General features: G+C 35.5%; 1 non-coding gene across 1 annotated transcript; it reads left to right on the top strand.

The window, feature by feature from the left end:
- Positions 1–391: 391 nt before the first annotated feature.
- Positions 392–495, top strand: LOC112739421 (small nucleolar RNA R71). Its single transcript, XR_003170358.1, has one exon. It is a non-coding gene; the product is annotated as a small nucleolar RNA R71 (small nucleolar RNA).
- The last annotated feature ends 14,640 nt before the right edge of the window (positions 496–15,135 follow it).

The raw sequence follows: 15,135 nt of genomic DNA, 5'->3' as shown, positions 1-15,135 counted from the left end.
ATGTAATTCACCTCAACCATTGCAGAATTCTCAGGATCATAAGCTTCTTCTTCAGAAGATGCTTCTTTAGTACTGTTGGATGCAGCTTGCAATCCATTCAGACTCTGAAAAATCATATTGACTTGCTGAGTCAATATTTTGTTCTTAGCCAATATGGCATTCAGAGTATCAATTTCAAGAACTCCCTTCTTCTGAAGCGTCTCATTGTTCACAAGACTCCTCTCAGAGGTGTACATAAACTGGTTATTTGCAACCATTTCAATGAGTTCCTGAACTTCTGCAGGGGTTTTTAGATGAAGATATCCTCCTGCAGAATGGTCCAATCAATGATATTTTTGACAACTCAGACAGACCATCATAGAATATACATATGATGCTCCATTCTGGAAGTATGTCAGTAGGACACCTTTTGATTAATTACTTATATCTTTCCCAAGCTTCATAGAGGGACTCTCCTTCCTTCTGTCTGAAGGTTTGGATTTCCACTCTAAGCTTGCTCATCTTTTGAGGTGGAAAGAATTTGGCCAGGAAAGCATTGACCATCTTTTCCCAAGAGTTCAGGCTTTCCTTAGGTTGTGAATCCAACCAAGTTCTAGCTCTGTCTCTTACAGCAAAAGGGAAAAGCATAAGCCTGTAGACCTCGGGATCAACTCCATTGGTCTTGACAGTGTCACAGATTTGCAAGAATTCAGCTAAAAACTGATGAGGATCTTCCATTAGAAGTCCATGAAACTTGCAATTCTGTTGCATTAGAGAAACCAATTGAGGCTTAAGCTCAAAGTTGTTTGCTCCAATGGTAGGAATTGAGATGCTTCTTCCATAGAAGTCAGAAGAGGGTGCAATAAAGTCACCAAGCATCTTCCTTGCATCTCCACGATTGTTATTGGCTTCGACCATGTCTCCTTCTTTTTCGAAAATTTCTGTCAGATCCTCTCCAGAGGGTTGTGCTTTAGCTTCTCTTAGTTTCCTCTTAAGAGTCCTTTCAGGTTTAAGATCAGCTTCAATAAGAATGTCTTTATCCCTATTCCTGCTCATATGAAAAAAAAGAGAACAGAAAAGAAGAGGAATCTTCTATGTCACAGTATATAGATTCCTTTGTGTGAGTAGAAGAAGAGAAGAATAGAAGAAGGAGAAGAGAAAAATTCGAACATAGAGAAGAATGGGGGGGGTTCGAATTTTGAGTGAAAGAGGAGTGTTAGTAGATAAATAAATAAATAGAAAGAGATAAGAGAGAGAGAGAGAATTCAAAAATTAAATAAAATAAAATAAAAATATTTTTGTTTTTTTAAATTTTAAATATTAGTTGGAATTCAAAAATTATAAAAAGGAATAAATTAAAATTAAAATTTAAAATAATTAGTTAATTAAAAGGAATTTTGAAAAAGTGAGGGGAAGTTTTCGAAAATTAGAGATAGAAAATTAGTTAGGTGGTTTTGAAGAAGATATGATTGAAATAGTAAACTTTTAAAATCAAACAAAAAGTCAAGTAGTTAATTGAAAAAGATTTGAAAATCAATTTTTGAAAAGATAGGAGGTTAGAAAGGATTTTGAAATTGATTTTGAAAAAGATATGATTGAAAATAATTTTGAAGAAGATTTGAAAAAGAAATTTTAAAAAAGATTTGATTTTGAAATTAAAGTTGATTACTTGACTAACAAGAAACTAAAAGATATGATTTTAAAATTCAAAGATTGAAATTTTTCTTAATAGGCAAGTAACAACTTGAAAAATTTTTAAATCAAAATATTAATTGTTAGCATTAATTTCAAAAATATGAAATAAAAAATAAGAAAAAGATTTTGAAAATAAATTTTTAAAAGTTTTCGAAAATAAAGTAAAAATGAAAAAGATTTGATTTTTGAAAAAGTTTTGAAAAGATAGGATTTTTAGATTAAAAATTTGACTTGACTCATAAGAAACAACTAGATTTTTAAAAATTTTGACTAAATCAATTCAAATTTTCTAAAATTATGAGCAAAATAAAGAAAAGATATCTTTTTTATTTTTAATTTTTAATGAGGAGAGAGAAAAAACATAAAAATGATGCAAAACATGAAAATTCAAGATCAAAACACATGATGCATGCAAGAACACTTTGAATGTCAAGATGAACACCAAGAACTTATTTTTGAAAATTTTTAAGAAAAGAAAAACATGCAAGACACCAAACTTAGAAATTTTCAAACTTTAGACACTAACAAATTGAAAATGCATATGAAAAACTTAAAGATCAAACAAGAAAAATCATCAAGAACAATTTGAAGATCAATGAAGAACACATGATAAATTTTCGAAAATTTTAAGAAAATTTAAAAGCATGCAATTGACACCAAACTTAAAAATTGACACTAGACTCAAACAAGAAACACAAAATTATTTTTGGTTTTATGATTTTATTAAAAAAAAATTTTGTAATTTTTTTTGAAAATTATTTGGAAAAAGAAAATAAGAAATTCAAAATTTTTAATGATAATTACAGGAATAATGCAATGTTAGTCTAAAACTCCGGTCCAGGAATTAGACATGGCTTACTAGCCAGCCAAGCTTTCAATGAAAGCTCCGGTCCAAAACACTAGACATGGCCAATGGCCAGCTAAGCTTTAGCAGATCATTACATTCAACAGCAACATTGATAGAAATCAACAAGCTCTTGTGATGATAAGTTGAAACCTCGGTCTAAAAGTTTAGACATGGTTTCACAACCAGCCAGACTTCAACAAATCATCATGAAACTCTAGAATCCGTTCTTAAAAATTCTGAAGACATAGAATAATTTATTTTTTTTTGAAAATTTTTTTCAAAAAATAAAAATAAAAACAAAAAACTTAAAATTAAAATAAAATTACCTAATCTGAGCAACAAGATGAACCGTCAGTTGTCCAAACTCGAACAATCCCCGGCAACGGCACCAAAAACTTGGTGCACAAAATTGTGATCTCAACGGCGCCAAAAACTTGGTGCACGCTCAATCTTAATCTCAACTCTTTTTCACAACTCTGCACAACTAACCAGCAAGTGCACTGGGTCGACCAAGTAATAAACCTTACGTGAGTAAGGGTCGATCCCACGGAGATTGTCGGCTTGAAGCAAGCTATGGTCATCTTGTAAATCTCATCAGGCAGATTCAAATGGTTATGAGGGTTTGATAATTAAAATATAATTAAAATATAAAATAAGATAGAAATACTTATGTAATTCATTGGTGGGATTTCAGATAAGCGTATGGAAATGCTTGTTGCTTACGAATCTCTGCTTTCCTACTGTCTTCATTCAATCATTCATACTCCTTTCCATGGCAAGCTGTATGTTGGGGGATCACCGTTGTCAATGGATATCGTCCGTCCTCTCAGTGAAAATGGTCCAAGTGTGCTGTAACCGCACGGCTAATCATCTGTCGGTTCTCGATCATGTTGGAATATGATCCATTGATCCTTTTGCGTCTATCACTACGCCCAACACTCGCGAGTTTGAAGCTCGTCACGGCCATCCCTTGCCAGATCCTACTCAAAATACCACAGACAAGGTTTAGACTTTCCGGATCTCAAGAATGCTGCCAATTGATTCTAGCTTATACCACAAAGACTCTGATCTTTCGGAATGGAGGCTAAGAGATACACACTCAAGCTATTGCAGATAGAACGGAAGTGGTTGTCAGGCATACGTTCATAGGTGAGAATGATGATGAGTGTCACGGATCATCACATTCATCAGGTGGAAGTGCGAGTGAATATCTTGGAATAAGGATAAGCTTGAATTGAATAGAAAACCAATAGTACTTTGCATTAATTCATGAAGAACAGCTACACCTTAATCTATAGGGTGTAGAAACTCCACCGTTGAAAATACATAAGTGATGAAGGTCCAGGCATGGCCGAATGGCCAGCCCCCTAAACGTGATCAAGAGATCAAAAGTGATACAAAAATAGTCTCAAAAATTATTAAAAGATGTGAAATAAATCACTAAAAGTAGTTTTTATACTAAACTAGTAGCTAGGGTTACAGAAAATAAGTAACTAAGTGCAGATAGTGCAGAAATCCACTTCCAGGGCCCACTTGGTGTGTGCTTGGGCTGAGCATTGAAGCTTTCATGTCTAGAGACTTCTCTTGGAGTTAAACGCCAGGTTGCAGCCTGTTTCTGGTGTTTAACTCTGGTTTGTAACTTGTTTCTGGCGTTTAACTTCAGAATAGGGCAGGAAGTTGGTATTTGAACGCCAGTTTGCGTCGTCAAAACTCGGGCAAAGTATGGACTATTAAATATTGCTGGAAAGCCCTGGATGTCCACTTTCCAATGCAATTGAAAGCGCACCAATTGGGTTTTTGTAGCTCCAGAAAATCCATTTCGAGTGCAGGGAGGTCAGAATCCAACAGCTTCTGCAGTCCTTTTTCAGCCTCTGAATCAGATTTTTGCTCAGGTCCCTCAATTTCAGTCAGAAAATACTTGAAATCATAGAAAAACACACAAACTCATAGTAAAGTCTAGAAATGTGATTTTTGCATAAACACTAATAAAAACATAGTAAAAACTAATTAATTTATACTAAAAACTACTTAAAAATAATGCCAAAAAGCGTATAAATTATCCGCTCATCACTTGCGTTGGTAACTTGGGTAACCTTGAGCTTCTAATGTCTAAGTGATTTATAATTTGTTTCCATTGATTCTAGTCTCTCACTAAGTTAATTAGTAAGTTGGCTAGGACTTATGAATTAGGATTAATTAAGCTCATTTGACTTTCCTCCGCTATTGGGGATGACAAAGTAGGATTGATCCTTGTAATTATCATGTTGTGTTTAATAACAAGGATAGAGATCCCTAACCATCTACCCTTGCCAAGACCCTTTTTAGCATTAGAATTTCCTTTCCTTTATTAGTTAATTTTCATTTACTTGCTATTTACATTTCTTTTCAATTGCTACCTCATTCTCGATTTCCTTCATAGCCAATGATTGAGCACTTGATTGTAATTCCTAGGGAGAATGACCCTGGATTAATACTCCTAGTTATTTTGATTTGTATTGTGACAACCTTCTAAACTTTGATTGAGGGTTAATTGTTGGTTTAGACTATGCTTACAACGAAGTTCTTTTCTATTGAGAAATTTTAGACCGACATTTATCCTCCATCAAGTTTTTGGCGCTGGTGCTGGGGAATTGCAATGGTGTTATATTATTGGCTATTGTGAATATATGAATATTGTGAATAGCTTGCTTTTCAATTATTTCTTGGTTTTGCTAGTAGTTAGGAGTTTGCTTTTTCTTTGCTTTTTGACATTCTTTATTTTGATTTTCTCTTCCCCGTATGAATTCTCATCCTTGTGGTTTTGGATATGATCATGACTACGTTGTAGGTAATAAAAACTTCAATGATGGCTCGCATTATAGGAGGGAAGAATTCTTGAGAAGGGAGCGACATCCATATGGGCTACCATCATGGCAACCTCCTCATCTGAGCTACTATGATTGCAACCCCTCCTATAATGCATATCAACCTAATGGATATGGTGGTTCTTGTCATGACTATGCCACTCAACTACCATCATTCCATGCATCATACGCTCAACATAGTCCTCCACCACCATATTCTCAATTTACATCCTATTTCCACCAATTACCTCCACACAATCCAAATCCATATCCTCCTTATGCACACCCTTGTCACCATTATGAACGAGCACCCATTGAACCACCACCACTCCAACATCATTACCCCCATAACCCTCTTGAACCACCATCCCCCATATATGAGAACTTTCAACCACATAATGAATTCCCCTTCCCACCACAACCCTCCATGGAAGAATACCCATATCCATTGATCCAAGAGCAACATGATCCTAATTATCTTAGCCAAGTAGAACGAGAGCCAAGGGATCATCTCAAGGAAGTGATAGATCGACTTCAAGCAATCATATTTCAAAAGGAGCAAGAGGAAGCCCAAAAGAAGCACGAAACTATCATGGCTAACCTTGCCAAAATTATAGCCAACTTGGACTCATAGGATTCATTCCACAAACAAAGCATCTCCACAGATGAATGTAGAAAATCAACTGAAGAGTGGAGCATAAAGGAGATTTTTGAATCTCCACTTGAGAACAAGGAGATGGAGTATGTCTTGCAACAAGTGGAGGAAGTAGAGATCCTTGAAGATGAAGAAATACTTGAAGATTTAGGGGAGGTTGAGCAAGAGGAAACTTCCATCATTGAAGATAACTCTACACCTAGTGACATTGGTGATCTTGTTAAAGCTCCTTCCATTAGATGTGAAACCGATGTTGAAGAGGAGTGTGCATTGCCTCCAATACATATTTTGATTAATGAGGAAGAGTTGGAAGAAGTTGACAAACAAGTGGAAAGTGAAAAAAATTGTCAAGAGGTGGAACTCATCAACGAGGAGCCAAAAGGAGTGAAGCTCACATTACCAAAGCCATTGGATGTCCTCCTTGCTAAGTCACCATCCGTATGCTTTATTAGAAACGGATGGTCAACTTAGAGATCTTTGTGGGTTAGAAAGTAAGAAAGAGTTGGATATTGGTTGGCAACTAGAATCAAGGTGTATGATGGACGGAAGCTCAAATTTTGGGGTCCGATGGTGGAGTGAAGCTCAATTCAATGGATTTTGGATGAGGATTAGAAGTTCTTGGGAGAATTCGAGAATTTTGTCACCCGAATAAAAGCATGGAGATCAACAAGAAAGGGTGTTAACAAACAAGATATGGGACCCCAGAATACACATCAACAGTCATCAATCTTGGGGTCTTATTACTTGCTTGAGATTTCTTGGAAGTGTGGTGTAACACCCTGTTACCCTAAGCCTTACCTCTAGCTGTAAGGAAAAGCATAACAAAGTGTCACGACAGTTCTAAAGCTTATAATATATAATATATGTCTAAATATATATATATATATATATATATATAAAAGCCCGATGAAGGAATAAAGCACAAAGTCGCGTAAAGTGGAAATACAAAACGTGAAGCGTTCACACATGATAACTAAACGCGTAAGCACGAACAGGACAAGACATAATACATATAAACCTTGTAGATAGCTTCAAGATACACAAGGCAATAATCAAATTATATATATATATATATATATAAGTATGAAATACCAAAAGAGAACTAGTCACAACCTGTGGAGTTTAGGCCCGGCTAGTCAAACTGAAATACAAAGAGTTTTTGAGGTTTAAAACAACTTATTCAACTAATCTCGTAAATCAAACCTCTAAGGCCATATAATCTAAAACAGAAAGGTGAGAGAAAGTACTACAGCAAAAGGATAAAAAAATACCGATAAAAGATAACAAAAGATCCTCTGCTCTGTCACCATCCCGCAACTCACTGAGGTGGGTTACGACTTGCATCTGAAAAATAACAACAGCATATGGTATGAGAACCGGAGGTTCTCAGTATGGTAACAGTGCCCAATATATAAGATGTAAGGTTCCGGGACGCCAAAGGCAATCCTAGAACTTCACATCGAAAATGGATATTCAAGCTTAACAAAAATAAATAACTTAAACCATAAACCATAAACAGGGTTATCTAAACTTAGGGGATTTCTAACTAAAACTTGTCACCGTTGTCCCACAGCCTTCACGAACCTACCCTCCGTGCGATCCCATTGCCACCGCCTGCCTAACTTCCTCAGCACCAGACAATCACAGATAATGCAAGCAAGTAAAACACAGGTAGTATTCATATATAACAAGTAATTCAAGAAGCATGTAGGCATATTATACAATTAGGCAAACTCAAGAAATCAAAGCAAACAAGCACATAAGAGATGCATATGATGAATGCCTGTCCTATTGACCGTGATATCACATGTCGGTTATAGTGCCAAACCCGACACAAAATCCGGTCGGCAACTCCCAGATTAGTCTCACTGTTGCGCATATTTAGGAGGAATAATTCCGAGGGACAAGTGCCCTACCACCTTCTCCTTTCAGAGGAAAACGTTCCGAGGGATAGTGCCCTACCACCTTGCAACGAGAGAGAAATTGCATGCTCAGGAGGAATAATTCCAAGGGATGAGTGCCCTACCACCTTCTCCTTTTAGAGGAAAAACATTCCAAGGGAGAGTGCCCTACCACCTTCCTCTAGAGCAAGAAATATGAGTGAGCAGCCCAGCTTCAACCCTCACATCCGAACGTAGGCGGAAGACTACCACAGCCCCTACGACGGAGAACAATGCAGAACATAATCACATACTCAATCTCAGAGGCCACTGCTCGTAGCACATTTCCGTTCATACTCATTCTATTAACCAAAATCATTCATGTTTCTCAAGCCATGGTCACCTCAACACTCTGCCCAAACACCCCAGCTATCCCAGCTACAGAACTTTCCAAGCCTAAATCACCGTCTTCTAAACTCATAACTAAAAATTCGCTTTTTATTCCTTTATTTTTTTCTCCCTTGATTCAAGACCCTAAAATTGGCAAAATGGTTTTAAACAAGTGTTACGAAAGTTTGCAAGCTTGTCGAGAAAGTAAAACAGTTAAAAATAGGGTTTTAGGTGAAAAATAGGGCTTGTGCGTACACACAAGGTTGTGTGTGTATGCACACACCAGGAGGCTTTCCTGACCTGCGCTTATGCATGATGGTGTACGTATGCACAACCTAAAACACCCATTCTGTTCTGTGTGTACGCACAGAAGTGTGCGTGGGCGCACATGATAAATTTTTCAAATTTTCTGCAATATCACCAAAATCAGATTTTTAACCCAAACTTTCAATGTTCATATCTTTTTATACAAAATTCCAATTTACACAAAATCTATACCATTTTAAAGCTATTTAAATTATCTTTAATTTGATATAAAATCCAATAAATTTCAAAAACCTAGGCTCAAGATATGATTCGCCAAAGTTGGCCGAAAATTCATTTTTACCAAAAACCTTTAAACCTCAAATTTACCAAAACTCTCAATTCAAAACCAAACTATTCACAACCCAACAATACCAAAATCACTCAAGAATCCATAACAAACATTCGTCAACCGTATAAATCATTCAATAATCTAAACCATTTAATACTCACCTCATCTAACTCTAAATTCAACCTAATTCACACAAAAACTTATAAATTCCATCATTATTCAACTATACAACATCCAACCTTTAATATACCAATTTATCAACTCCTTCAAGACTTATCAATCCAAGCATCAATTTATCATCATCAAAATTCATAATCCATATCATTTATCAACAATATCAACACTCACCATCCATTACCAACAACATCCATATTCATCATTAATCATAAATAATATCAACAAACCCTCATCAACAACAATAAATTACAACATTCATTATCAACCTGCCATAGAATAAATCATTCACAAGCAAAGAAGACAGTAATACCAGAGTTAATTCATAAAGACAAAGCAACTCCAATCCTTAACTATCTTCCTATTACTGATTCCATTTAATTTACAGAGTGTTTTATTTTATTCTTTTCATGTCAACTTAGTTTAGATCTCACAAATACAAATCCAACAACTTCTGATTCGCCTGACTAAGACCTGCAAGACAACCATAGCTTGCTTCAAACCATAATCCTCGTAGGATCGATCCTGACTCGCTCAGGTATTACTTGGACGACCCAGTGCACTTGCTGGTACAGTTGTACAGGGTGTGGGGATTCGTGCACCAAGTTTTTGGCACCGTTGCTGGAAATTGTTCAAGTTTGGACAGCTGACAGATTATCTTATTCCCTAGATCAGGTAATTTTTTTTATTTATTTTGTTTGAGTCTTTTATTTTTATTTTCTTCTTCTCTATTTTCGAAAAAATCAAAAATATTTTTCAAAAATTTTTATTTTCTTTGTTTAATCTTTGTTTTTGTTTTGAGCCGTTTTGTTTTTGTTCTTGGTTAAATTTTTCGATTTCTTTGAGTCTTTCTTTCTAAAAATTTTCAAAAATAGTTTCTTTTTTAATTTTTCAAAAATTTGTGTTTGGTTTTAAAAAAATTTTAAGTTTGGTGTCTTTTACATGTTCTTGTGTTCTTTAAGTTTCTTGAGTTTTGCTCTTGGTGTTCTTTTTAATCTTCAAAGTGTTCTTACTTTTCTTATTATTTTGATCTTAAAATTTTTAAGTTTGGTGTCTCATTGTGCTTTTCCCTCAAATTTTCGAAAGGGGTGCTAGATCTAAAAATTTTAAGTTTTATGTCTTTTACTTGTTTTTCTCTTAACTCATTAATTTCAAAAATAAAAAATATCTTTTCTATCTTTATTTACAAATTATTTTCGAAAATTTTAAATAAGAATTCAGATTTTAATTTTTAAATTTTTATCTTATCTTATCTTAGTTTTCAATTTTCAAAAATTAAATCTTTTCAAAATAAAAAATCTTATCCTTTTCAAATCTTTTCCAAATCTTTTTGTTTCTTGTCTTATCTTTTCTAATCTCAAATTTTAAAATCAAATCTCTCTTAAATCTTTTTAATTTCTTATCTTATCTTTGTTTTTTATTTCAAATTTTTGTATTTAAATATTTTCTTATCTCATCTCTTATCTTATTTTATTTTCAAATATTTTCTTAATTAAATACTTATCTTCTCTCGCTCTCTTCTTTTTCAAAAACTTCCTAACTAACTCTTCTGTCTTCTAATTTTCGAAAATTCTCTTCTTCTCTCTCTTCTATTTTCAAAAATTCACTAACTAATTTTCAATTCTTTTTAATTTATTAACTTTATTTTCGAAAATAATTAAGAAATAAAATAAAAGCAAAAATATTTTAATTATTATTTATCTTTTTTATTTTTAATTCTTCTCTTTTCTACTTCTATTTATTCGAACTCCTCTTCTCCTATTTTCAAAGCGTTCTTCTCTCCCATCTTCCATCTTTACTTTTCTATCTTCCTATTCTTTCTTCACATCTCACTGGGAGTCTTCTATACTCACATTAGACATAGAAGCTTCCCTTCTTTCTTTTCTTCTTTTCTTATTTATGAGTAGGAACAGGAATAAAGCATAACACTCCGGAAGAAACCTTTCAGAAAATTTTGAACAAGAAATAGGAGACATGGCTAAACCTAAAGGAGATGCCAGAAAGGTTCTTGGTGACTTCACCATGCCTACCTTTGACTTTTATGGCAAAAGTATCTCTGTACCTGCCATTGGATCTGACAATTTTGAGCTTAAGCCTTAGTTAGTCTCTCTTCTGCAGCAGAATTACAAGTTCCATGGACTTCCAATGGAAGACCCACATCAGTTCTTGGCTGAATTTTTGCAAATCTGTGATACTGTAAAGACTAATGGAGTAAATCCTAAAGTCTACAAGCTTATGCTCTTTCCCTTTGCTTTAAGAGATAAAGCTAAGATATTGTTGGATTCTCAACCAAAAGGGAGCTTGGACTCTTGGGAAAAGCTGGTTAATGATTTTCTGGCTAAATTTTTTTCCCCTCAAAGAATGAGCAAAATTAGAGTGGAAGTCAAGCCTTCAGACAAAGAGAAGGTGAATCCATCTATGAAGCTTGGGAAAGATACAAGCAATTGATCAGGAGGTGTCCTCTTGACATGCTCTCAGAATGGTCTATCATAGGTGTGTTCTATAATGGTCTGTCTGAAATGTCCAAAATTTCATTGGACAGCTCTGCAGGTGGATCACTCCACTTAAAGAAAAGGCCTACAGAAGCAAGAGAACTTATTGAGATGGTTAGAAATAACCAATTCATGTACACCTCTGAGAGGAATCCTGTAAATTATGGGATCCCTTAGAAGAAAGGAGTTCTTAAAGTTGATGCTTTGAATACCATATTGGCTCAGAATAAGATCTTGACCCAACAGGTCAATATGATCTCTCAGTGATGAGTCCATATTTGACGATATATTTTAGCTTGAATTGGAAAAATCAGGCTGTTCCCACACACAGGCTGTGCCCATGCTCAAGGCAGAATGGAAATCAGGACCTGTGCGTACACACAGGTCTGTGCCCACGCACAGGAGGAAAATCAGCAAGTGTGCCCATGCACAGACCTGTGCGTACACACAGGTACCAGCGCATGCGTCCATTAAAAAGTCACGTGGAATCGCATTTTGGGGGGCTTTTTGGCCCATTTTTGAAGGCTTTGGAGCATATATGAAAGGGGAAGCAACCACACATCATAACATACACTACCATACTTCATAGAATAGTTTTTAGGAGTAGTTTTAGGGTAGTTTTAGTTTAGGTTTTCTCTCAAATTTCCTTAGGTTTAATTAGGGTTTGTAGCATTTTATACTTCAATTTGGTTTTGGATTTTGCTATCTCATTGTAAGTATTTCTTTAATTTCTCTTTTAATTACTACACTTATTCTACACTTTCTTATAGTTTCATTTCTCTTGTCAATATATACATAGTTTTGCAATTTTGGATTTCTAGTTAGTTAATTTGATGTTTGATGATTATTGCATGTTTGTTTGAGTTGCTTTTATTGATTTTGAACATTGTGATTCATAGCTTTCATTAATTTACCAATTTTTCCATATTTTATGTTTATGCCCACTATGTGTTTGATAAAATGTCAATTTTGATTATGGGGTAGTTTCCACCCCTTGGCTTGGGAAAAATGAGTTTATGGATTACTAGAGCCATAATGTCCAAAATTTAGTGATAATTCTTGGGTTGTTAATTGTTCTTGTTCCCACTAACGCTAATTTGTTGCTAAGGTAATTAGCAAGCAAGCTAGGATTAGTGGGTTAAGAACACTTATGCTCATTTAACTTACTCTCCGATGTTAAAGGTTGACTTAGTGAGATTAATCCATCACAATTATCATAGTTGTGGTTATGGCAAGGAAGGGATTCCATGACTCATCCCAAGTCAATCTTATATTTATGTTTTGAACCACTTTTCTATCACTTTATAGCTTTACTTGTTCATATTACATACATAGTTCTTTCATTCCTTCATTAGTTTATTAATTGCAAATTTTGTCTTGTTTTTTAATTCCCTTATTTTGTTTGCTCTCAATCATTGAAAAACCATTTGATTCTCACAACCAAAATTGTGCACTTATTGGCATTAGTTCCTAGGGAAGACGACCCGAGTTTTAAAACTCCCGATTATTTTGTGTTGATTGTGACATCTTTAGGATTATAATTTGATTGATGATCAATGGTTAGGTTTGGACTATACTTGCAACGTCAATCCTATTTTTAGTACAAAAATCCAAACCCATACTTTTGGTCATCTATCAAATTTTGGCACCGTTGCCGGGGAAATAGCGTCAAGAGTGCTATATTTTGGTTGTTGTAAATATGTCCATAGTGTGAATAGATACTTTTTGGTTTGATCATTTTTTCTATTAATTAGGATTTTTTTTCTTTTGTTAATTGATGTCTTTAGTTTTTGTTTTCTATTTCCTCTATGAGTTATCACCCTCTTGGTTTGGAGTTTGGTTGTGATCATTTTGTAGGGTTTGATAACTTCAATTTTATATTGCATCATGGGATTGGAGCATCTATTTTGGAAGGAGCAACCTCCTCTATACTACAATGAACCATACCCTTCCCAATGCACATACCCAACCCAAGGATATGGTGGATTTCACTTTGATTATACACCTCCACCACCATATACCTATGATCCATACCCCAATATAACCCTCAATCACCACATTTTCAAACATCACATCAATACTATCATCCACCTCTTTATACACCACTTCAAGATAACTACCAACATGAATCACCTCCTATATATACAACCTTCCTCCCAAACAATGAAACCCATTTTTCATCACAATGTGAAACTTTCCCACCCTTGGCCCAAGAACCACAAGACCTTCAAGCCTTTCTCCAAGAGCAAGAAGGATTTCGAAGGACACAAGGGCAATTTGTGGCAACCATAGCCAAAGCGGTGAACCACTTAGTCCTCTTACGCTCATCCAATCAAGACACTTCTCTTGAAGAATGTGAAGGATCAACTAAAGAATGGAGTAAAGAGGAGAACATAAAGTCTCAAAGAAAGAAGAAGGGGTAGAGCATGAAGTGAAATAAGAGGGAGAAAGTGGAGTATTTGAACCGGAGGAGAGAAAGGGAGAATTGAGGGAGATCGATCAATATGAGGATTCCATCATTGATGATTTTTCATCCTCTTTGATCAATTCCCTTAATGATCCAAATGGCATCTCCCCATTGAGTTTAAGGGAAACATGGAGGTAGACTTCTCACAACCTCCTTGTTATGACTTGAGTGATGGGGAAAAGGAAGTTGGTGAGGAAGGAGTTGACAACCAAGAGCACATTAAATGGGTGGCAATTTCACCTATGAGCTTCATTGGTCCCCACCAATATGCTATTTTAGAAACGGATTACCAACTCAAGGTCCTTCTTGGGTTGATACATGGTGGAGAAAGGAGTGTGGGTTGCCAAATGAGTCCAAAGCTCTTCAAGAAAATCAATTCAAGAATTGGAGTTCAAGTTGGATGTGAAGTACAATTGAGTGGTTTTCGGGCAAAGTTGGGGTGCTACAAGGGTCATTTGAGAGCTTGTCCATCCGGCTTGGAGCGTAGAGATCAACAAGAAGGAGAACGGAAAACTAGAGTACGGGATCCCAGAGGACCTATGAAGTGCAAGTTTGGATGAAGGTTCAAGGAGGAGTGGAAACACAAGCCACCCTAGCAAGAGTCTCCTCAACAAGTCCAACTTAAGGACTATAAGCCAAAGTGCTAGGTGGGAGACACCCCACCATGGTAACATCTTTCTTACCCTTTCTCTTTGTTTATAGTCTTAGTTTATTGCATGTTTACTTGCCTTAGTTAGCTTAGGATTAGTTTAATTGTGAGTTAGTAGGTTGATTTTAGTATCGATCATAATTTTGTGATGTTTTGAATGTTTGGGGTTGAGATTTTGATTGTACTAAGGCTTGGTACTTTAGTTTTTGAAAGAAAACAATTTTTGAAATAGGGAATCTGTGCGTACGCACGCTGCTGTGCGTGCGCACACAACTATGAGTTTCGTGACCTGTGCGAGCGCACAAGCTTGTGCGCCTGCACACTCGCCTATGCGCTTGCACACTCTTTGTATTGCCCTCTGCTCGCAGCGCCAGCACTATCTGTGCGTGGGCGCTTGATAAACCTCTATTTCATAGTTTATCTTGTGCTCATTTGAGTGATTTTTATCAACTCTTTACCCACTTATTCA

The sequence above is a fragment of the Arachis hypogaea genome, chromosome 13 (genome assembly GCF_003086295.3).
Source record: "Arachis hypogaea cultivar Tifrunner chromosome 13, arahy.Tifrunner.gnm2.J5K5, whole genome shotgun sequence".
Taxonomy (NCBI): Eukaryota; Viridiplantae; Streptophyta; class Magnoliopsida; order Fabales; family Fabaceae; genus Arachis; species Arachis hypogaea.
The sequence above is the reverse complement of the archived record's forward strand: the minus strand, read 5'-3'. Positions and strand labels throughout refer to the sequence as shown.